Source organism: Lactuca serriola, chromosome 3 (assembly GCF_051521515.1).
Source record: "Lactuca serriola cultivar US96UC23 chromosome 3, Lser_US96UC23_V15, whole genome shotgun sequence".
NCBI classification, from domain to species: Eukaryota; Viridiplantae; Streptophyta; class Magnoliopsida; order Asterales; family Asteraceae; genus Lactuca; species Lactuca serriola.
The window spans coordinates 89,501,152-89,526,244 of NC_136410.1; positions in this window are offsets into that span (position 1 = coordinate 89,501,152).

Consider the following 25,093-nt stretch of genomic DNA (forward strand, 5'->3'; position numbering starts at 1 on the left):
TAAAACCAATCAAACTAGGTCAAAATGTAACTTTCCTAAAATCTTATTTGGGTTAAATAAAGTAGTAGGAATTGTATCAAGGTTTCCAAGCCTATAAAGAACCCTAAAATCCGAGTTATAACGAAGAAGTTATGACCAACCGAAGATTCTCGACAAAACCGACATCTGCGATTAAACGTAAAACGCGAAATTTCGATGCAATAGTTTTTAGCATTAAGTATCTAAATGGAAGTTATAGACAACCTCAATCTATGATCCTACATAAAAAGAACATCCAAATCTGACTTCGGATGTGAAAGTTATGAATTTTTGAAGAAATTCCTTAATCGCGTCATTTTATTTAATAAATAATAAAAATAATTTTGGAATTTGCCAACGGATTCTAAACGAAAGTTGTAGATCTTGGTCTCACCTTCGCGTGGATATAAAGAACGTCAAAAACGGAGTTCGTATGAGGGAGATATGAATTTTAGAAGTTTAATTAAAATAAATATAAATTTAATTATAAACTCCCGGTATTATCCGAAGGGGAGTCATCGGATAGGACCGAAGTACACCCTGCGTACCTTCGTACGCCCCGCGTACTGAGATCAAGGGCTTCGGATCGTCCACGTCGCCATATCCGAGGAATCCGACCCGTCCGACCCGCTGTCCCGTCCGACCCGCCGTCCCATCCGACCCGCGTACCCAGCAAACCGTCCCATCCGAAGCCGAGGCAGTCGAGGCTTCGGTCATGCATGACGTACGTGTACGCGCTGCGTACAAGCGTACGCCCCGCGTACCGAGGCGGTTCAGCCTTCCTATAAATAGGATGCGAGGCTTTCCGAATTGTTTGCTCAATTCTCCTCTTTTCTCTTGCGTCTTGCCTCGTTTTCCGTGCCCGTTCAAACCCGAAGCTCTGGCCTTTTTGCTCAAGTCCCGAGGGTCGATTTTACTCCCGAGATTCCCGAGAATCCCGAGAAAAATCCGTTTCCCGAGACGAAACTCTGCCCGGTTTTCATCTCGCTATCTTCAAGTTTTCATGTGAGTTCATACCCCTTAAATAATGTTTTAAACTACTTTTAAATGCTTTATGGGGGGGGGGATACAAGTAGAATCATGCTACTTATTATGTCAATCGCATGTGATTAGTAAGTAGGAGTATATTACTCATTACATCAATCACATGTGATTAATATACAACATTCAAAAGATTTGGCTACTCATTAGCCATTTTACCAAACAGTTTCCTTCAAATGATTTTTATAAACATTTTATATGTTTTAAACTCCTTATTACACTGTACCTCTTACTCTGTTTATCATATTTCAAACTTATTTACACTGTATTTCAAACAAATGTTCCTTATACTTATATTGTTTTATCAAACTTATGCCTTCAAATTGTTTTATAGATTGACATCAAGTCGATCTTTCCTTAAACTAATATTTATGTTTCAAATGTTTACCAAACTTATTTATGCTTTTATATTATAAATTGCATGCCTCTATATGTATAGTTATATAAGAAATGTTTAAAAGACTTAGGAAGGCTATCCACCCTATTTCCTTTTCGCGCCTTGAGATGTGGTCTGGTGGGATATTGGATACTCGTCCGAAGGTCGTTTAAATATTAGTTATATATCATGTGTACATATAAAGTCATAAAAGGTCCTTCCAGTTCATCCTATGCCCTTGGGTAACAAGGGTATACATCCACGCCCATACATACCACTTAGATTACTAGTAAGCTACCATATGGGTAGTTCAGGAAGATACCAGAACCATTACTAGAATGCGATATCATATAATGAGTCAGTTCATTCATGAGTCAATACTTTCTAAAACATTACTATACATTACATGTGCAAACTATACTAGGACGAGAACATATACATCTATACTAGAACGTTTATATTACTATACTTGCTAGATAGAAAGAACACACATTACAGCTAGCACACGTAGAACCTTACCGTACTCTACTATATTATTTACATTACTATACTTATAGGAGTACTTGTGCATAGATACATCAGTAGGAGTCCTATTACATTTTATATGTATCGACTCCGTTTTTAAATCCGTGTTCTTACCTTTTCCTTGTGATAAGATCACATAATCGACGAGATATAATAGATTATTATCCTTGTAATAGAGGATGCTAGTTGGGGGATTGACCATTCCTAGAATCTTTGTTAGCTACAGAGGTAAAAGTACATCTACGGATGTCAAAAGGTTGGTACCTTTTCAGGTGCACGAGGAGGGATTGACTATTCCTATACCCGGCTGTTAGCAACAGAGGTAAAGAGTACGTCTACGGATGGCTTAAAGTTAACGTTTACAATTACCCTAGTACCAAAGGGTATGATTTCAAGTTAGTTATATTATTACCTATATTTGTGACTCATTCACATAACTAATGAGGTAAAATTATATTTAGGTATCCTAGTACCAAGGGATAAAATTTCTTATAATGATAATAATAGTAACACAATTAGGCCTTGGTAGAAAACTACAAATAGCACAGTTAAGTCTTGGTAGAAGACTCCTTTCGTTACTAATAGGAATCATAGGGATTCTAGGGTTTTTCAAACATTTACAACTGATCTACAAACATTTTCATACTTTTAAATGAGCTTTCTTTCAAAACAATGTCAAGTCTTAAAAATTATAAGTTTTACAAATTAAGACACATTAATACTTATGATCTCACCAGCTTCATAGCTGATACTCGCTTTCAAAATTACTTGTATCCTCAGGTCATCATAGACAGGTACCGATGCAAGGAGAAAGGAAGATGGAGCTTATTCAAGACTTATCTTTCATTTTGATTTATGCTTTAGTGTTTATCAAAATTTGACAGAATACAATTGTATAATAATTATTTTATTAATGCAATGGATGATGTTGTTGCTCGTTTACTACTTTCCATTGTTGTTGATATTATACATGACGTCCTCCGCCCCAGAATGTTTCCGCCGTTCTCGGTTTTGGGGTGTGACAGATTGGTATCAGAGCATTGTTTATAATGAATTGAGTATATCAACTCATAAAAGATATACTAACTATAAATACAATGGGATTAAAAATACTCTGATTTAGAGTTTATACTTTAAATAATAAAATATTTAAGTAAGTATGCGTGCCTGCATTCATACTAAAATCAGTGTCACTAGGACAGTACAAAAGAATTACGATTGTTGAGCAACACAAGTGTGCTTAGAGACATATGGTCAAAACTGGGAAGATATAGCCTGATCGCCTATATTATCCGAGGGTTGACTAGCATGTGCCTAAGTTTAAGTGTGTAGTCGCAACAATGCTAAAATCTTACCAACCCTACCACAATGAGAACAATAGAACATAACATAAAAATTAAAATACTATAGGAGTATTTGGTGTTACTATAAGTACTTTATACTTGAGAATTAAAACGGGATCCTCATTACTAAGTTGATAGTTGCTAAGTGGATACACTAAGGCTACATGTAATTAGGATGTTATAGACTTAGAATCAGTGGTAATTTTGCCTTACCCCTATTCTGTGTGAATTTGGAAATAAGGTCACTTATTCGAAGGTCTATCCTGTTTAGATTACACATAGCTGGTATGCACTTCACAAATAGTGATGTAACTAATGAGGGTTTTCTAAATAATTATCTAGATAGTTCGTCTAATAATTATCCACTTACCCTAAATTCTTGCATAGAAATCATAGTTGGACTCCATCCCCTTGACAACCAGTATCTTCCGAATGAAGTCATAGCTGGTTGGTTTGGAGAAGAACCAGAGAATGATCATCCTATCCCTTTGGATGATCACCATGATGAAAACCTTTCAGCTGATGCTAATTCCGAACTAGAGGTTGAGAACCTACCCCGAGCAACTCCCTTTCCAATTCCTAACCCTCGTCTGGCTCTTCATGGTCCGACGCCTGATTCGGTGGAATGCTTGGAAACATGGAGCCAAGAACAAGACCAGCCCATGCCAGTTATTGGCGACCGAAACTTTTACGACCTGAGCAATGGGGGCTCAGCAGGTAGAATCTTGCTAATTATGGTCCGCAGAGTGGTCCAAAATGAGATTCAAGGCAGGACAACCCAACATCAGATTGCCGAAGTTGTCACCGATGCAAGAATGAATACCCTCCACACCACTCATCTAGAAGATTCTCACAAGAGATCAGAAAGAAACCATGAGAACCTGCTGCAAACACTAGCTGAAAACCCGAGCCAAAGTCATAGAGCTCCAAGTGCGCCAGAGGGTGTACTAGAGACACCTACTTGACATGGAACGTCAATTGGTTGAACTAAGAATTCACCAGAGGAATTACCGTCGCCAGTAGTAGACACTTTACTTTATTTCCCTTATAAAAAGAGGAATCGTATTTTTCTGTCTATGCCTGATGTGGCATTTTCTATGAAATTATCTGGTACCGTAAGTACTTTAGTTAGGTCTTTATGCTGTCAGGAACTATCTCTTGTGGATATGATGTAAGACCTTTACAAGGTCATTTTCCTGAACCTTTACGCCGTAAATATCCAAGATATTGACAGCCGGCTAACTTTTGTGTCATTTCCTTCATTCAAGTACTCTTATCATACTCTCATTGGAGTCTATCTAAAACCTGCTTTAGTTAAGTCATTGGACCATAGCAAGTTAGATACGGAGACATTTCCAAGTCTCTTTCAGTGGTGGGATTTTGTTATTCACCAATCCACGATACCTCAACTGGTACAACAAACGTCTTGAGAACATTCTACGAACTTACCTCTATTCATTACTAGGACTGCATCATAGGGATGTAGGTCAAACCTTCACGAACACACTTTCATCCAGTACTAGGACTGCATCATAGGGATGTAGGTCAATCCTTTAAGAACATACTTTCATTCTGTACTAGGACTGCATCATAGAGATATAGGTCAAACTTTCGAGAACATCGTCGTACTCTTTACATGAATGCTCGAAGTACGTCTAGGTTCAACCATACTCACTCACAAATTTATTTTCCTTTCCGTATAACAGAATCATGTCGCCGAAGAAAAACAATCAACCCATCTACCAAATACCAACTCTTCAGATTGATGCAGCTATCTTTCAAGTTGCAGTCTCGACTGTCATGTCAGCTGTTCTGACCCTCCTTAACGCTAACAACGCGAATGTTAGCGGAATCGTTAACAATAATTCCAATCCAAGTAACAGTCAAGTACCTCAACAAGAAACAAACTACCACGACACCCCGAGTTCCAAGACGAAGAGTAACAAACGGAAGTTTTGGGATAGAAAGAAAGACAAATCGCGTAAAGGGACGAATAAGAAACAACCACGGGTAACGACCTTCACAACTACGACATCTATACCTCCTACTACCATCCCTTCGGAAACACCAGTTGTCCCAAGCTCAACCCGACAATATGCTGGAAATCTCCCAAATTGCATAAAATGTAATTATCACCACCTTGGACCGTGTTGGGGGAAGCAGTGCTCAAACTGCAACAAAAAGAGGCACACCAAACGATACCGCAAGAGCCTATCAGGACCGACCAATAACTCACCCAACGCCGAGGGAAACCAGACTTGTCATCACTGTGGTGAGTTTGGTCACTATAAAAGAGAATGCCCGAAAAAGGAAAGAACCCGCGTCCCCATAACTCCTACTCGACGTTTCACTACCACCACCAATGTGGGTGATGTCCATATATGTCACCAATGCGGTGAAATTGGACACCTCCAGAAGGATTGCCCGATAACGCAGAATTCTGGCGCAGATGGGAAGATTCTCAGGATCACAGCTGCAGGAGAGCCTACTCCGGAACCACGTTAAATGTAATTTGGGCGTTCGTTGTAACAGACTTATAAACTATCTAGAATTAGTGCAACTAGAGTCTTACCTTTTGCGAGATCCTGACTGTATAGGAATGCCCGTGCTGTGTATGCTTGTCTTTTGTAGTATATCCTATTCGCAGCATTAGTCTTGTGGTAAATCTAAAGTACTGTAACTCTGTTCATGGTTGCACAGTTGTGTTTTGTCTGTAATCGTCTATGTTTAATTCTAATGTCTTTAAAGTTTCTGTATGATTCCGACATTATCATACAATCAGATTCAATTTGATCGACGCTAAAACAGCTTCATACGTACGTCCCTATCTTCTAGATCAGTTTTCCAATGAAGTCGTCTTATCAGAACGCCGAAGTGCTCATTCCAGGATTACCTCTTAGATAGTTTCTTTCCAACGAAATCATCGATGTACCACTCGTACAATACGTCAAGTTCAATTTAGGAAAATTCATACGGATGATCTATCACTGAGGAAGGTATACATAAGAGTGTTATATAATCAAGGTTCTACAGGTTTAGAATTAATGATTTCGCCTTAACTCTTTTCCTCCTTGGGATGTGAGGGTAAGGAAGAATCAGTTATTTGACTACCTTTTCAATCTTAATTATATACGCCTCGTATACACGAAATGGTGATCGTGAAGCCCTGTATGAATTCTCAAATGGACTTCAGGACGGAGAAACTGCCTAAGTATACGAGTAATCACATCGTCATGTGAATAGACTTAGAACCCAGTACAACTCCCGAAGACAGATCACCCTATAGTTTAAACACCCACGGAGATACAAGAACAGCACGAGCAACTTGGCGAACCACACAGAAATAGAATTAGAAGACTAGGTTTCTCACCCTAGAGAACCCCGGTCAGATTCTTCCAGAGATCGATGGATCGCATCGTATGTGCCTCAGTTATCGAGGAATCCGTCAAGATTTTCATAGAAATCGTTATCTCTGCCTCACATAGACAAAATGGTTGAGCAAACGTAAGGAAAGAATCTACCTTCAGAAATGGACCTGAGATCCGAATATCACCAGTTCGATGTGTTGGGGAAGGATGTCAGGAAGACTATCTTCCGAACCCGATACGGACACTTCGAGTTCGTAGTGATACCTTTCGGATAGGACCAATACGCCCATGGTTTTCATGAGTTAAATGAAGGGTTACGTCTTTCTTACTTGGATCAATTCGTCATTTCCCCAAGAGATGACTTACTTATCTACCCTCGTAGTAAGAAGAAAGCCCATGGTAACATTCCTACAGAGGAACTTTTAGCAAAGTTCTCTAGGCACGAGTTTTGAAATTGAAGAGTCAAATTTCTAGGACACACTGATAGTAATGTGTGAAATTTTGAGTACTCTTTCAATTTGTCAAAACCGTTGAGCATTTATCGACACCAGAGACGCCGACAGTTTTTCACCAGATTCTAGGTCTTACCGACCCACCGCATTAGTTCATTCAGAACTCCTCGCAAGCTACAGAAACTCGTACGACTTTGACCCAGCAAGGGGTGGCCTTTGACTGAGGAGTTACGTAAGAAAAGGAACCTTTGAGATTCCAAGTGAGTGACCAAGTTCTTTAGGATAACTCACTCTGGGAATGGCTTAATATGCTTCGTAAAGCGTGGAAATCTAAATCCAAGTTAGACAGGACCTCCGAGATTCTTATCAAAATCGGTCCTGTGCCTCACACAAACAAGACCTACTCCGCGAACTCAATAACGTACTTTCTACTCTTCGCATCTCGATCATTCGTGCATACTTCCTTTCTTAAATTCTAATTTCGGGACGAAATTCCTTCTAACGGGGGATGATGTGACAACCCGATATTTCGAGTCAATGTAATGTAAAACCAATCAAACTAGGTCAAAATGTAACTTTCCTAAAATCTTATTTGGGTTAAATAAAGTAGTAGGAATTGTATCAAGGTTTCCAAGCATATAAAGAACCCTAAAATCCGAGTTATAACGAAGAAGTTATGACCAACCGAAGATTCTCGGCAAAACCGGCATCTGCGATTAAACGTAAAACGCAAAATTTCGATGCAATAGTTTTTAGCATTAAGTATCTAAATGGAAGTTATAGACAACCTCAATCTATGATCGTACATAAAAAGAACATCCAAATCTGACTTCGGATGTGAAAGTTATGAATTTTTGAAGAAATTCCTTAATTGCGTCATTTTATTTAATAAATAATAAAAATAATTTTGGAATTTGCCAACGGATTCTAAACGAAAGTTGTAGATCTTGGTCTCACCTTCGCGTGGATATAAAGAATGTCAAAAACGGAGTTCGTATGAGGGAGATATGAATTTTAGAAGTTTAATTAAAATAAATATAAATTTAATTATAAACTCCCGGTATTATCTGAAGGGGAGTCATCGGATAGGACCGAAGTACGCCCTGCGTACCTTCGTACGCCCCGCGTACTGAGATCAAGGGCTTCGGATCGTCCACGTCGCCATATCCGAGGAATCCGACCCGCTGTCCCGTCCGACCCGCCGTCCCATCCGACCCGCGTACCCAGCAACCCGTCCCATCCGAAGCCGAGGCAGTCGAGGCTTCGGTCATGCATGACGTACGCGTACGCGCTGCGTACAAGCGTACGCCCCGCGTACCGAGGCGGTTCAGCCTTCCTATAAATAGGATGCGAGGCTTTCCGAATTATTTGCTCAATTCTCCTCTTTTCTCTTGCGTCTTGCCTCGTTTTCCGTGCCCGTTCAAACCCGAAGCTCTGGCCTTTTTGCTCAAGTCCCGAGGGTCGATTTTACTCCCGAGATTCCCGAGAATCCCGAGAAAAATCCGTTTCCCGAGATGAAACTCTGCCCGGTTTTCATCTCGCTATCTTCAAGTTTTCATGTGAGTTCATACCCCTTAAATAATGTTTTAAACTACTTTTAAATGCTTTATGGGGGGGAATACAAGTAGAATCATGCTACTTATTATGTCAATCGCATGTGATTAGTAAGTAGGAGTATATTACTCATTACATCAATCACATGTGATTAATATACAACATTCAAAAGATTTGGCTACTCATTAGCCATTTTACCAAACAGTTTCCTTCAAATGATTTTTATAAACATTTTATATGTTTTAAACTCCTTATTACACTGTACCTCTTACTCTGTTTATCATATTTCAAACTTATTTACACTGTATTTCAAACAAATGTTCCTTATACTTATATTGTTTTATCAAACTTATGCCTTCAAATTGTTTTATAGATTGACATCAAGTCGATCTTTCCTTAAACTAATATTTATGTTTCAAATGTTTTACCAAATTTATTTATGCTTTTATATTATAAATTGAATGCCTCTATATGTATAGTTATATAAGAAATGTTTAAAAGACTTAGAAAGGCTATCCACCCTATTTCCTTTTCGCGCCTTGAGATGTGGTCTGGTGAGATATTGGATACTCGTCCGAAGGTCGTTTAAATATTAGTTATATATCATGTGTACATATAAAGTCATAAAAGGTCCTTCCAGTTCATCCTATGCCCTTGGGTAACAAGGGTATACATCCACGTCCATACATACCCCTTAGATTACTAGTAAGCTACCATATGGGTAGTTCAGGAAGATACCAGAACCATTACTAGAATGCGATATCATACAATGAGTCAGTTCATTCATGAGTCAATACTTTCTAAAACATTACTATACATTACATGTGCAAACTATACTAGGACGAGAACATATACATCTATACTAGAACGTTTATATTACTATACTTGCTAGATAGAAAGAACACACATTACAGCTAGCACACGTAGAACCTTACCGTACTCTACTATATTATTTACATTACTATACTTATAGGAGTACTTGTGCATAGATACATCAGTAGGAGTCCTATTACATTTTATATGTATCGACTCAGTTTTTAAATCCGTGTTCTTACCTTTTCCTTGTGATAAGATCACATAATAGACGAGATAGAATAGATTATTATCCTTGTAATAGAGGATGCTAGTTGGGGGATTGACCATTCCTAGAATCTTTGTTAGCTACAGAGGTAAAAGTACATCTACGGATGTCAAAAGGTTGGTACCTTTTCAGGTGCACGAGGAGGGATTGACTATTCCTATACCCGGCTGTTAGCAACAGAGGTAAAGAGTACGTCTACGGATGGCTTAAAGTTAACGTTTACAATTACCCTAGTACCAAAGGGTATGATTTCAAGTTAGTTATATTATTACCTATATTTGTGACTCATTCACATAACCAATGAGGTAAAATTATATTTAGGTATCCTAGTACCAAGGGATAAAATTTCTTATAATGATAATAATAGTAACACAATTAGGCCTTGGTAGAAAACTACAAATAGCACAGTTAAGTCTTGGTAGAAGACTCCTTTCGTTACTAATAGGAATCATAGGGATTCTAGGGTTTTTCAAACATTTACAACTGATCTACAAACATTTTCATACTTTTAAATGAGCTTTCTTTCAAAACAATGTCAAGTCTTAAAAATTATAAGTTTTACAAATTAAGACACATTAATACTTATGATCTCACCAGCTTCATAGCTGATACTCGCTTTCAAAATTACTTGTATCCTCAGGTCATCATAGACAGGTATCGATGCAAGGAGAAAGGAAAATGGAGCTTATTCAAGACTTATCTTTCATTTTGATTTATGCTTTAGTGTTTATCAAAATTTGACAGAATACAATTGTATAATAATTATTTTATTAATGCAATGGATGATGTTGTTGCTCGTTTACTACTTTACATTGTTGTTGATATTATACATGACGTCCTCCGCCCCAGAATGTTTCCGCCGTTCTCGGTTTTGGGGTGTGACAAGTTGTCTGGATGCATATGCTATCACTTTATCTCTCTGGTTCAGAACACAACCTAACCCAAATCCAGATGAATCACTATAAACTACAATGTCTTCAACTCCATCAGGTAATGTAAGGATTGGTGCTTCACACAATTACTTCTTTAACTTCTCAAAAGCTTATTCATGCTTCTCACTCCATGTGTAGGTAGCTCCTTTTTGGGTCATAGATGTCAATGTAGCAACTATTGAAAAAAAGCCTTGGATAAACCTTTTGTAATATCCAACTATGTAACATCCACAACTTTGGGTTAGACATTTAAGATATAATAGATGATAATTCAAATATAAGCCCTCGAGTAGGATTATTATTAGTCGTGCGCGTTGTAGGATACGTCTTATAAGGACATTTTAGTAATTTATCCTTAAGTGACGAAATGAAAATCTTGATAAAAGATAATTTAGGACAAACAATCTTGACGGAAGTTATGCAGAAGTTATTAACTTTCTAAGTTTCTCGTTCAGACAGTGTACCATAAATAGTGAATTGGAGATAGGTTGCTTATTAGCCTAAGTAATTTAAACAAAAGTCGTAGGAGTCACGAAAGCAAGAGAACACCCATATTTGACTTTGTGAGAGGAAGTATTGATTTTTCTAAGTTTCAGCGCAGTAGTGTGCTACACTGATATCAAATTTTAGAACGGTTGATTGTTAGGAAAAACAATCTAAATGAGAGTTGGAGATCGCGTGCATACCTATCTGTTGATACAAAGACAGTTGAGAACAGATAGCTTATGAGAGTTATTAAATTTTAACGAACTTTAACCATCTAAGCCTATTAAACATATAATTTAAAATTAAATTCCAAATTAGCAGACAAAGTTTAAATGAAGGTTGTAGATATCGTCGATAGCTATTTCTGGATATAAAACTCGTCGAAAACGGAGCACATATAAGCAAGTTATGAATTCTTTAAGAGAGTAAAAAAATCAGCATGTAGCTGTACGACCAGACAGAGGGCGTGACATGTGTAACATCCAAAATTTCAAACCAATTTAAACTTTTTAAAACATGTCAAGTTCATCAAAACATTACAACTTTGTTTTCAAAATATTGATTATCAGAGTTTTTCCCAGAAACATAAACACAATAGAAGGAGTTGTACGATCACGCCTTGGCCTTGCCTCGATCCCCTTATGTACTTGAAACAATAAACTGAAACTGTAAGTGCAAAATCTTAGTGAGTTACCCCCAAAATACCGATACACACAGTCCACATAGTAGTATCAACTTTAACATATCATATCAGCCAAAACAGAACAACATGCACTAGGTCCACAGCTTACATGCTGGACTACCCTCTAGGCCCTCAATACGAGTCTGGAATGCTAACCGGGCCCTCAGCTCATATCTGGAATACCATCGAGCCCTCAGTACAAGTTTGGAATGCCTGCCGGGCCCTCAGCTCGTATCTGGAATGCTCCCGACTCCTCAATATGAGTCTGGAATGCCTACCGGGCCCTCAACTCATATCTAGAATACTGTAGGTTTTGTTGGCTACCGCACAGAGCAGTACAACCTCAACCCATCCCACATAACATGTTGACATGTATCATAACTAATGGACATATAGATAATCATACATTATCACAGGTAGTCCTACGGGTCTACCCGACTAGCATATCAACTGGCATACATCACTAACTCAAACTTAACATATCAATAACTACTAAGATATCAAATCCAATGGGTCGGCCTTGGTGCCTTATACCCCTTAGTATAGTGAGGATAACTCACCTCGCAACTGACGTCAGAAATTAAAAAGCATCAACTCCCGGATCACCAACACAAACTTCACTACCTATAAATACCATACAACCCTTTTTCATAAGTCTCCAAATTATCAGAATACCCTCAGAAGTCATATGGTCAACTCTTGGTCAGAGTCAACGCCCATAGTCAAAGTCAACAGTCCATGTTGACTCGACTCGTCGAGTGCAGTTCACCGACTCGTCGAGTCCTTCTTGAACTCGAGAAGTGGTGAAATCCTTGACTGGCTCGTCAAGTTCTCCTTTAACTCGCCGAGCTTATACGTGTCCAAAAATCGGGGGAACCGTAGTAGACTCGCCGAGTTTTCTAACGACTCATCGAGTTCAAGGAAAACTTCAATGGACTCGTCGAGTTCACGTCCAAATTCATCGGGCTCGCCGAGTTATTCATCCAACTCGCCGAGTCCTCGCAGACCTCCATCCATGCAGACGCTTTTTAAGCCATGGCAAGGCTCCATATTATAGATCCAAGCTTCTAAGGCATGTTTATCACGTAAAGTTGCGAACTTTACGCACATGCAAGGTTCTAAAGGCCCTAAATGACCAATCTATGCTTCCAATGGAGTTTTACACCTTAGGAGAGTCTCATTCTTGCACCAGCTGGAAACTTTATGTACTAAGAAGCCCTAAGGAGCTCAGATCTGAAGTTACAACTTCAGATGTGAGATTGCAAAGAAGAGTAGCTTCCAAACCTACTATGAGAACCCTAGAAGTTGCCTACTAGAATGAATAAGGTTAGGGTAACGATTCATACCTTCCAGAAGATGCTAACTACAATAGATCTCAGGTCCTTCAAGCTCCTTGCTTCTGAATGCTTGATCTCCAAGCTCTTTTCTCCAAGAAAATCCTCCTCCAAGCTTAAGAATGCACAAAATGAGCTCACACATGATTAGGGATTTAGAGGGGCAAGAGGCAGTGAAGGGGGAGGCTAGGGATGGCCATTGATCCTTTAAATAGGGTGAAATGCCCCGAGATTTAGGGTTTCATCTGTCAGCTCGTACTCGTCGAGTCCCTTTATGGACTCGACGAGTAGGTCACTAAAAACGCGATCCCACCTCGCTGCTACTCGACGAGTAGGGCAGCCTTAACTCGTCGAGTAGGACTTAAAACTAAAGAAGTTCTTATTTAAATTCATACATGAGAATCGAGGCGTTGCAATTCTCCCCCACTTGAACTAGACTTCGCCCTCAAAGTGCTCTGCAATAAACAATGTTGGGTAGGGCTCACGCATCTCTGCCCCCGGCTCCCACGTCCACTCGGATCCCCTCCGATGTTCCCACTGCACCTTCACCAAGGGTATTTCCTTGTTCTGCAAAATCTTCTTCTTCCTTTCTAAGATGGCCACAGGCCTCTCCACGTAGTTCAGGCGCTCATCAACCTGAATGTCATCCAGCAATACTACCGCCTCTTGGTCCGTGATGCACTTCCATAACAACGAAACATGGAACGTGCTGTGAATCTGGCTAAGATCCTCCGGAAGCTAAAGCCTATAAGCCACTTTGCCAACCCTGGCGATGATCCTGAATGAACCAATATACCGAGGGCCCAATTTTCCCCTCTTCCTGAAGCGGACCACACCCTTCCAGGGCGAGACCTTCAGAAGTACCATGTCACCCACCTGAAATTCCAACTCAAATCAGCATCTGTCGGCGGATGGAATGCTATGCTAAAGTGCAATCGCGTGCCCAGCTCCTTGTGATATTTATTTCCAGAAACGGGAGGTAAACCTGACATCCCAATCAGAGACAATGGAAACGGGAATCCGATGGCGAGACACGATCTCGCGAACGTACACCTTGGCCAGCTTCTCGGCCGACGAACTCTCTCGTATGGCCAAGAAATGGGCACTCTTGGTCAATCGATCCACAATGAACCAAATGGCATCAAACCCCTTTGCCGTCCTTAGTAGCTTTGTGATAAAGTCCATCGTGATCTCTTCCCATTTCCACATGGGAATATCCAGGGGCTGCAGCTTGCCATGCGGCCTGTAATGCTCGCCCTTGACCATCCTATAGGTAAAGCACCTCTTGATGTACCAAGCAATCTCGCGCTTCATACACGGCCACCAATACCTCATACTCAAATTCCGGTATATCTTGGTGGCCCCCATGTGAATAGAGAAGTGAGACTTATGAGCCTGCTCCATAACCATCTGCCTAACTCCACCAGACACTGGAACCCAAACCCGACCGCATCGGGTCAGTGATCCCCGGCTATCCTGCATGAACCTGGTATTCTCACTCTTGATCCTCTCCAACTTCCAATTCTCCGGTCGTATGCCCTCTACCTGGGCATCTCTGATTAAACTCACTAGCGGAGAATCCACCGCTATCCTCATACATACCACGGGGGTAGAAGATCCGGCCAACTTGCGGCTCAAGGCATCTGCAACCACATTCGCTTTACCAGGGTGGTAAATGATTTGACAATCATAGTCCTTGACTACGTCCAGCCACCTACGCTGCCTCATGTTTAGGTTCGGCTGATCCATGATATGTCTCAAGCTCGTGTGATCCATGTAAATTGTACAGCGTACCCCCATAATGGTAATATCTCCATATCTTGAGGTTGAACACCACCGCCCCTAGCTCTAAGTCATGTGTAGGGTATCTCGTCTCATGCGGCTCCAGCTGCCGCGATGCGTAGGCTAACACTCGTCCTCTCTACATGAGTACCGCCCCTAACCCTGTGATGGATGAATCACAAAATACCACAAAATCCTCAACTCCCTCCGGGAGTGTCAAGACTGGTGCCCCACACAAACGATCATAAAGGGTATCAAACGCCCTCTGCTGCTCGGGGCCCCACCAGAAATCCACCCCTTCCTCGTCAGATGGGTGAGGGTACTACAATCTTGGAGAAATCTCGTATGAATCTCTAGTAGTACCCTGCCAATCCCAGAAAGCTCCTAATATCTGAGGGAGATTTCGGGACCCCGCACTGCATAACCGCCTCGATTTTGTCCGGATCGACCAAAATCCCCTCCTGGTTAACGAGATGTCTGGCGAACTGGACCCCTCGCAACCAAAACTCACACTTCAAGAACTTGGCGTACAGCTGTTCCCGTCTCAGGACTCCCAATAGTTCTCGCAGATGCTCCTCATGATGATCTTGGGTCTTGGAATACACCAAGATATCATCTATAAATACTATGACCGAACGGTCAAGCATCGGTCTGCAGACCTGATTCATCAGGTCCATAAGTACTGCTGGCGCATTGGTGAGCCTAAACGGCATCACCACGAACTCGTAATGTCCATAACAAGTTCGGAACGCGGTCTTCTCCATGTCCTCCTCTCTGACCCTGACCTGATGATACCCAAACCTCAAACCTATCTTGGAAAACCAAGATGCGCCCTGCAACCGATCGAAGAGATCGTCTATCCTCGGGATTGGGTAACGGTTCTTCACCGTTAGCTTGTTCAACTGCCGGTAATCAATTCACATCCGGTGCGAACCATCCTTCTTACGAACAAAAAGAATCGGCGCTCCCCATGGAGAACTGCTAGGCCGAATGAACTGCTTGCACAACAGTTCCTACAATTGCGACGACAACACCTGTATCTTTGGTGGCGCCAATCGGTACGGCGCCAGAGCGATAGGGGCCGCACCTGGTACCAGGTCGATCCTGAACTCGACCTGTCTCTCTGGAGGTATCCTTGGCAACTCCTCTGGAAACACATCTGCAAACTCCCTGACCACTAGTACATCGGAAACTTAGGTCTGGTCCCTAACTCGCGTATCTACCACATACACTAGATAACCCATACACCCATGCTGAATGTACTGCCGAGCCCTGGCAGCTGAACAAAACCCTGATCCTACTCTACTGCCCTCACCATATATAACGAGTTCTCCCCCACTTGGGATTCGAACCACCACTCGCTGGCCCTCACCATCAATCATAGCACCGAACCGACTGAGCCGACCCTCAACCCAGAAGTAAGTCCAGTTTGCCACAAGTGCAGTGTAACAGGACATTTCAATAGAAATTGCCCAACAGAGATGACCGACGAGGGAGTTGACAACCAGATAGGAAGAGACGACAAGAAACCCTACCTAGATTCTTGGTACGTTTCGAACAATAAACTTTATGTAACTAATGTTCACAAAAAGGTCTTGCAAATTGAAAACATAATAAAAACTATTTCCCACTTCGAGCAAATCCATAAATCACGAAGAAGCTAGAGAATCCTTACGAATAGACCATGATGGTTCCATATAAACGTTAGTATCATATATAGTCAGGATTCCATAAACTAAGAATTTGCGATCTTGCATCATTTTCCTGTCCCTGGTTTAGATTCTAAATAGGACAGAACCCCACAGTCAAGTACGTTTTAAAATCCTAAGTACGTGTAGTCGGGTCACATCCATCAATGGTGGAAAAACCTGGCAGAAGTCGGATTACGAATTCCCTTGACTTGTAACAGCACCTTTGTGTCGCTAAAACACCTAACAAGCAGAAATAAGATAGATCCAATGGTGACAACGAAAATGAAACTAGCAACGATACGAATACGAACACTGGAACACCTAACAAGCATAAACGAGATAGACCCAATGGTGACAACGAAAATGAAACTGTAACGATAAGTACACGAACACTAGAACACCTAACAAGCAGAAACGAGATAGACCCAATGGTAACAATGAAAACAAAACTAGCAAGGATAAGGACACGAACACTAGAACACCTAACAATTAGAAACGAGATAGACCTAATGGTGACAACGAAAACGAAACTAGCAACGATAAGAACACGAACACTAGAACACCTAACAAGCAGAAATGAGATAGACCCAAGGGTGACAACGAAAACAAAACTAGAAATGATAAGAACACGAACACAAAAACACCTAACAAGCAGAAACGAGATAGACCCAATGGTGACAACGAAAACAAAACTAGTAACGATAAGAACAGGAACACTAGAACACCTAACAAGAAGAAACGAGATAGATCCAATGGTAACAACAAAAACAAAACTAGTAATGATAGGAGCATGAACATAAAATGCCTTGTCATTCCTAACAACCAATACTCCTCAAATCGATGTAACAACAAGGAGTCCAAAGTCATCAGTTGACACGGATAGGCTTGATTCTCACCTTAAAAACCTCGAGCTCTACAAATAGAATTTCGTCTTACTCAACCGAATAACAAAACTCTTTCATTCGATAACGACGAAATCCCTGTCAACCAAACGCCAAAGTCTTAGCGTAAGAAATACCACGCCCTTCCCTAGCCCCAACAAATATTGAAAATCAAGCAGCAAAGGGCATAAAAAAGAATCCAAAAGGCTTCCAACATTCCTCCAGAGATTCCCAAAATCTCTTAGAAAACCTCAACCATGTGCTAAGCAGAGATAGAATCACCCCGAATCTTGGAATCACCTCAATGACCAAACACCCGATACCACTTAGCACAGTCACAAGAACAAATAGTGTCTAATCATAAGATCGGCATATTATGTAAAGGAGACATCAGAACCAATCCCTAACCACAGGAAGCACCTGTCTAAATCATAAGGGGAGAAAGACGAAATTGCCATAGAAACCACCGACTACGATTAAGCCAAACAAAACCCATCCTCAAGGATTGATACTCCCTACCACGAATCGGAGACATGAACAACCAACAGCAAGGAACTGGCAAAGGCCGGCCTACCATTAGCTTGAAAAGACCCTATGGAGAAAACTCCCATGATAACTGAAGACTTATGAGGCCAACCACATCACACACAAACTCAACCTTGATGACCGTAGCACCAACTCTTAAGGCCCCAAAAACTCTACTTCTAGGACACTAGGATCCTGATCCCTAGAAGACCAATAAAAATGCCTCGCCAAGAAAAGGTCCGATAACCCATAGTCTCCGATTAACCTAAGAGCTCAATTTAGACATTTTACACCCCATATATTCGACACTCATAAGAGCCAGACCACCGAAGCCCTACAAATCCCACTTGACAAGAACAGGTAAAAAAGAATCTGCACTCCGAAGAGAAACATATGTAATGGACATTGAAAGAGTTGGGATACCCACCTACCTCTACTAGAGTACTCATATACCAAAAACTGCCACCCGAGCATGGGAGTTGTACCCTTCGAGGCCCCGCATGACCGAAAATGCAGATCATCCTCTATTAGGCTAAGGTGAGAGACACCCAACCGACAAGATGACAAACACTCAATAGCACACTCCCTAGACCCAAGATTATTCGAGAAACCACAAAAAGGATAGTCAAAACCCGAACATGACCCCAAACATCGTATAAGTCGACCATAGAACTATACAGATAGCAGGTTAAAGCCTCAAAATCCCAAGTAAGTGATCACAATATTCTTAAAGATCTTCCCTCAGGGAAGGATGACTCAATTTGAAAGGCAAGGTAAACTAACTCCCCGTTGCACCAGACCATTCGAGATCCTCGCACGAATCGGTCTGGTAACCTACGAACTCCAACTACCCTCCAATCTTAGTGACATACATCCTACGTTCCATGTGTCGAACCTAGAAAGTGTTTGTCAGACAAAACCCTTCCAGTCCCACTAGACAAGGTTAGTGGACTAGAACCTCCTAAAAATTTATCAAGCTATGGAGACTATGGATAGAAAAGTTCAGCCTACAAAACAAAGCCACATCCCGATTGTGAAGGTTTAAGGGAATGCTAGGCGTGAGCCGGTATTCACCTGGGAACACAGAGACCAAATAACTCAAAGGTACTCTCACCTATTTCCACTTTCATGACCCTATCTTTCGAAAGAATTTCGAGACGAAATTCCCTCTCACGTGGGGATGATGTCACAACTAGACTTTTTGCCTAGGAAATTTCATCCTCAAGTAAGCATGGACTATTATGAGACTTGTGCTAACACACCTAAGTGTTCAATATGAGTTCCTAAGGATCCATATCGTGTTAGAATGCAAATCTTTCCAAGTATAGTGAGTCTTTCCCAAATCTCTCCAATTATATTGAATCTCTCCCAAATCTCTCTAAGTAAGCGAAATCTCTCCTAGTATAGTGAATCACTCCCAAATCTCTCCCAAGTATAGTGAATCTCTCCCAAATCTCCCTAAGTATGCAATATCTCTCCATGTATAGTGAATCTCTCCCAAATCTCTCTAAGTATGTGAAATCTCTCCAAGTATAGTGAATGTCTCCCAAATCTCTCCAAGTATAGTGAATCTCTACAAAATCTCTCCAAGTATGCGAAATCTCTCCCAAATCTCTCTAAGTATGCGAAATCTCTACAAGTATGGTGAATCTCTCCCAAATCTCTCCAAGTATAGTGAATTTCTCCTAAATCTCTCCTAGTATGTGAAATCTCTCCCAAATCTTTCCACATATCTCAAATCTCTCGCAAATCAATCTCCCTAAGTACCTTCCTCAGTCGAAAACAACTCAAAACCAGAAGAGAAAACCCCAAAAGGACCCTCTTGGTCCTGAACCTCTTGGTCCGGATACCTTCTGTTGAGATAACGATTGTTCCATATTTTTTGTTTTAAAAATGAGCTTTAGTGGTATAGAAGGCTCTTCGAAAAATCAGAGTTCCGATTTTCAAAAAGCAACTACTATGGCTATTATACCAATTGTTGAGAGAAAAACTTTGAGACACACTTGAACAAATGTTAGAACAAGTATATTGCGGAATAGTTAATCTTGAAGGATCTAAAAGCTCAACAATAATATTTAGAGTTAGATGGTTAGAGAGTTAGTTGCAGAAAAGTAAAAAAATGGAAAAGACAACAATTGTTATATCAAGTATACACATAAGTTGATTCATAACAAGGAATGCGTTCAAGCGAAGTTAATAAGTGAGATCAAACTTAGTGATTAAGTCACACAAGACTTGCTCCGAAGAGAGATTGTAATCGATTATGTGAGAGTAAGAAGTGTGAGTACGAGAGATAGAAAAGATAACTTCAGAGAAGTGTATTCAGAATAGATGTGTTTGTTGTTTCTAATACAAGAGAATGAGCTCTATTTATAGAGACTAATAGAGTACACTAGATTACATCTCTAAGAGTAGCCATGCAAGGCATACTGGACAATAGAGAGTATTACAATAAAAGACTAGCAAAGTAATCTAGTAAGAAGATTGCGGTAGGTAGAGACTGCGGTTGAGGTTGCTAATGAAAGAGCTTGACCTTGGGGGCATGACGACTGCAGTAGCTGAAGTTCAGGAGGGTCACTTTTTATGATTCAACAATTTCCCCCTAAGTGACCTCTTTAACTTTTGTTCAGCTATCAAGTTTAAGAAAGTTGATCATGATCCACCAAAACTTCCTGATGTTTTCCAACCAGATGATTCTCCTTAAGATTTCGAGCTTGACTTCTGCAGTAGTGTGCTTTGATTTTTCAATTGTGTTTCGGCAGATATCAAGTTGCTTCCTGGTGAGGCGATGCATGGCAGTCACAGGAATAAGTATTTGACATTATCGATTTTCCTTTTGAAAATGACTCCAAGTTCAGGGAAGTTGGTTGCACCTAAGGATCTTTCTTCATAGCCTTCGGAAGGCATTGGTGCAGGGTCGAATGGTGGCAGATCGAATTTCTTGGCAATGGTGGGGTAGATGTCTGCGTCGATTTTAGCAAAATCACAGACTGTTTCCTTTAAGAAATTAATAGCCTTTCAAGTGCAATCTTCTTCTTCGGGTGCTTCTCCGAGTTGTGTTGGAACACCTTTGCAATGAGAAAGACTTCTTCCGAATTCATACAGGGGAAGTCAGCCTGGGTGCGGACATAGTCGTGTTCCCTTCTAGTGAGAGTGTACTGGATGAAGTCGGCCTTTGAACTTCCGAATTTTGAAGTTTTTGAATGCGGATGGTTTGTCTTTAGACCATATACTCTCAATGGGAGAGGCATGCTTAGCATAAAAAAGACTAAGTCTCTCAAATTCCATTGGCAGTCTTTTGGTGTCTAGAAGGCTACAGTCGAATTGCTCAAATACTGTGAAGTATCTGGCATTTTGAGAGATTGGTACATCCCAGTAGCCATCTGAAGGGGGTTCAACATAGGTGAGGTGAGGTCTGTAATCATCATCCAGCAGTCTGCAGTGAGGATTGATCCAAGAGTTTATCAAGGATTCATCCATGATGGTATCAAAACCGCATTCTCTCCATATAAGCTCCGCAAGTTTAGTTGCCTTCCAATCTTTTTTTCCTTTGGGTGGTGGCAGGAGAGTCATTCGAGCTTTGAGAGGACATGTATTCAGCAAGTTTTTTGAAGTGAGGGGGAGTCTTTGGTTTCTCAGGAGTGTTTTCATCTTGCGGTGGAGTGTGATGAGATGGTTACGGTGTAGGAATTTTTTCTAAAATGATGGGGGGACTTTGGTGTTGTGAGATGAAGTGATTGGTGTGATGGTCTTCTTCTTCACTTCCCCTCTTGGAATATAAGATAATTGCATTTGGTCTATGGATTACCTTGGAATAATAGGTTGGACAAATTCTATGGGGAAACCCATTAGAAATCATCCAAGGGTGATTCTAAAAGGGTCCATGGGCTGTTTAGGGCTTAAGCAGTCAAATTAGGGTTTCCTAGTAGAAAACCCTAATAGCCTACATGTATATATAGTACCCTTAAGCCCCAAAAACGTGGCTAAGAGTTCCACTAGGGTTTCTACACGTTTTGGGCAGCCTCCTCTCTCCTTATTCTTCATCCTCTTGCTCTTGGTGTTTGTGAACCATTAGAGGAGTGACAATTGTGACTCTAAGCTTTCTAAAGTCATTACAAGGAGGATTTGAGATTGTTATTTCTACATAACAATCAAGGGAAGATCTAAAAACCTTTTCACATGTTAATATATTTAATTGTATGCTAGATCTAGGGTTTAAAGTCTTGGACGAATAGCGTGTACAATACATAAACCTAGATCCAAGCATTAGGGTTGCATGAGCACATAGGATGTTCTTATGGCTAAAACTCATCATTGGTATCAGATCCTTGATTGGTTTCTATTGTATTGATGCCTAGTAGTTTCATTCATGTTGCAAGATCGAGTTTTTGGCCCCCTGCCTGACAAACTCGTCGAGTTCCAATGTGGACTCGTCGAGTAGGGTGAACTCGGCGAGTCCATAAGGGGACTCGGCGAGTTTAGCTGTCAGACAGGTGGATTTTCGAAATTTTTACCTATTTTGACTTAGGATAATTGTCGTAATTGTTTAAAATTAATAAAATTCGAATTTTATTGATTCCATATGATTATCTTTGTCAAAATAAAAGATTTTGGTCATCCAATTAGATAATTGTTACCTTATTTGATATATGTTAAATTATTTGAACTATTTAATCATTATCTTGCAAGAATTTGAACTAGATCTAATTAGATAACCACCAATTAATTGTTAATTGCCTTTGTGATCTAGAATATTCTTGATAAAGTTTGGAAAAGTTTCAAATTAATCCCTTTAGGTTTTATAGTTTAAATTTGAACTTAAAAGTTTTTGTTTTGAAATTTAAATAAGTTAAACCCTAATGTTTTGAAATGTTTCAAAACTAGCCCTCAAGTTTTGGAATTTAAAAGTTGATTAATAGTTTAATTTAGAAATGTTAAATTCTAAAACCCTAGTATTGTTTTGAAAAGTTCAAATCACACCCTTATGGTTTTATTAATTAATTAAAGTGTATAATTAAGAGAGATTTAATAAATCCATAAACGTTTTGGTTTACAATTTAATTAAATTAAAAGTATAATTATTAAATTTGACCACCTAGTATTTTAAAAGTGTAAAATACACCCTATGCTATACATAACATTAAAAGTCTAATATATATATATATATATATATATATATATATATATATATGTATGAGTTAAAGTCAGTTATACCGTTAGTAGGCCTCATTCACGAAGCTAGTCTATAAGGGGTGTTTAAGGAAATTGCCTATAAAATGGCGATTGAATGGGTATCCACTCTTACCCACTATACTCTTGACTAGTGGGGGGTCGTTAGCCGAACGGGTAGGACAGGACAGAAACCTTCCATTATAAGTATAATGAAGTATAAAAGTAACTAAATGCTTTTACAAATTCCCAATCTTAGTTACTTTAGGCAAAAGTGAACTAATGCAATTCCATGAAATTACACTTTGTGCCATTGCAAAGACGTTAGTGGAGCGTTTGTGGTTAACCGACACACTAAATGGTTCTAAGCAAAGGTAGCAAAGGGTGACTCAATGTTTGTCATAGTTCGGTGGAGCGTGTGTGGTTAACCGGCACATCGAATAGATGACTGTAACATGTGGGGGCACCATGTAAGTTTGCATGGTTATTCACACCCGCTTTGTGATCCTCGATATCCCAGTCACAAACTAGAGGGGCATATCGAGATTTAAACATGCCATTGAAAAGTTCAATGAATCTCAAAAGATCTAGGAATTTTCAATAGATTTAAAACTTAAATTTCTTTTTCGTTTTTCATGGTGGAAATTAGTGAATCGTCATTCACTTACCTTCAAATATTCTGCAACTAGATTACGGCATCCCCTTTCTAGGTTGTAGAGTATTGTGTTGGGTCCTAGTCTTAATATCTCATTTGGGTGATTTATTAAGGAGTCAATCAATCAACTAACTTGAATTTAATTTTTCTCCCATTTTATAGATGTCAAAGTATGACAACTATGGTCTTCCCAAATCCCGTGGAACAAACTTTTCACATGAAGATGATATTCCATGATTAGATCGAGGAACACGAGATCATGCTTCACTTCCTCAACCTCCTCCTATTGTTCTCCTAACCCACAAGTTCAAAAGATTGAAACGTTCAAACTCACTCAAGCCCTTTTGGCAAGTAAACATGAAGAAGGAAAGTCAGCGTGTGTACACGTCTTAGAGATGAAGTCACACATTGATAGGTTAAGGATGTTAGGTGTCGAGATTTCAGGTAAGTTGGTTGTTGACTGGATTCTTCAGTCGCTTCCTGAATCATATAGTGAGTTCGTTAGAAAGTACTATATGATGGATCATGACGTGACCCTCATTGATTTGACCTGTTTGCTTAGAGCTGCTGAATCAGCAATGATTTGGCGAGTTGGTTGAGCAAATTTGTCTGGTAAATCAAACTCCCAAACTTCAATGGATATTGAAAATGGTGACATTGGAGATCCAGAAAAGGTAGATTCTAAGATAGTTCCTTGTGCCATTCCAAGAGAGTCCATTTGCTTCTATTGCCAAGAGAAGGGGCATTGGAGACGAAGCTGCGCTATTTACCTAAGAGATCTAAGAGATGGGAGAGTCAAAACGTATGGCTCTATTTTAGGTAAAATCCATTAACTAACTCTTTTAAGTTCCTATTCTAGATTCTTAATACATGATGTGATAAGATTGCATTTTGATGTTTTGAAGGATCAAAGAAAGGAAAGGAAACTTAAGGAAAGAAGTGAGCAGAATCTAATCGTGAAGATTCTTAAGCTACTACTTGGATTTATAATAAGATTGTTAAGAAATATGTATTAACATAGTTTTTAAATTGAATTGCATTGAAGGACAAATTTTTCCGCAATAAAATAAATTTTGATTTATATTATTTATTTATCCTTGCAATGGCGTGTATGAAAAATTGATGTTTGAATGTTTCTATTATTAGCAATAATGGATTTGATTCTTAATTATATTATTTGTGGAAAGGTAAAGAATTT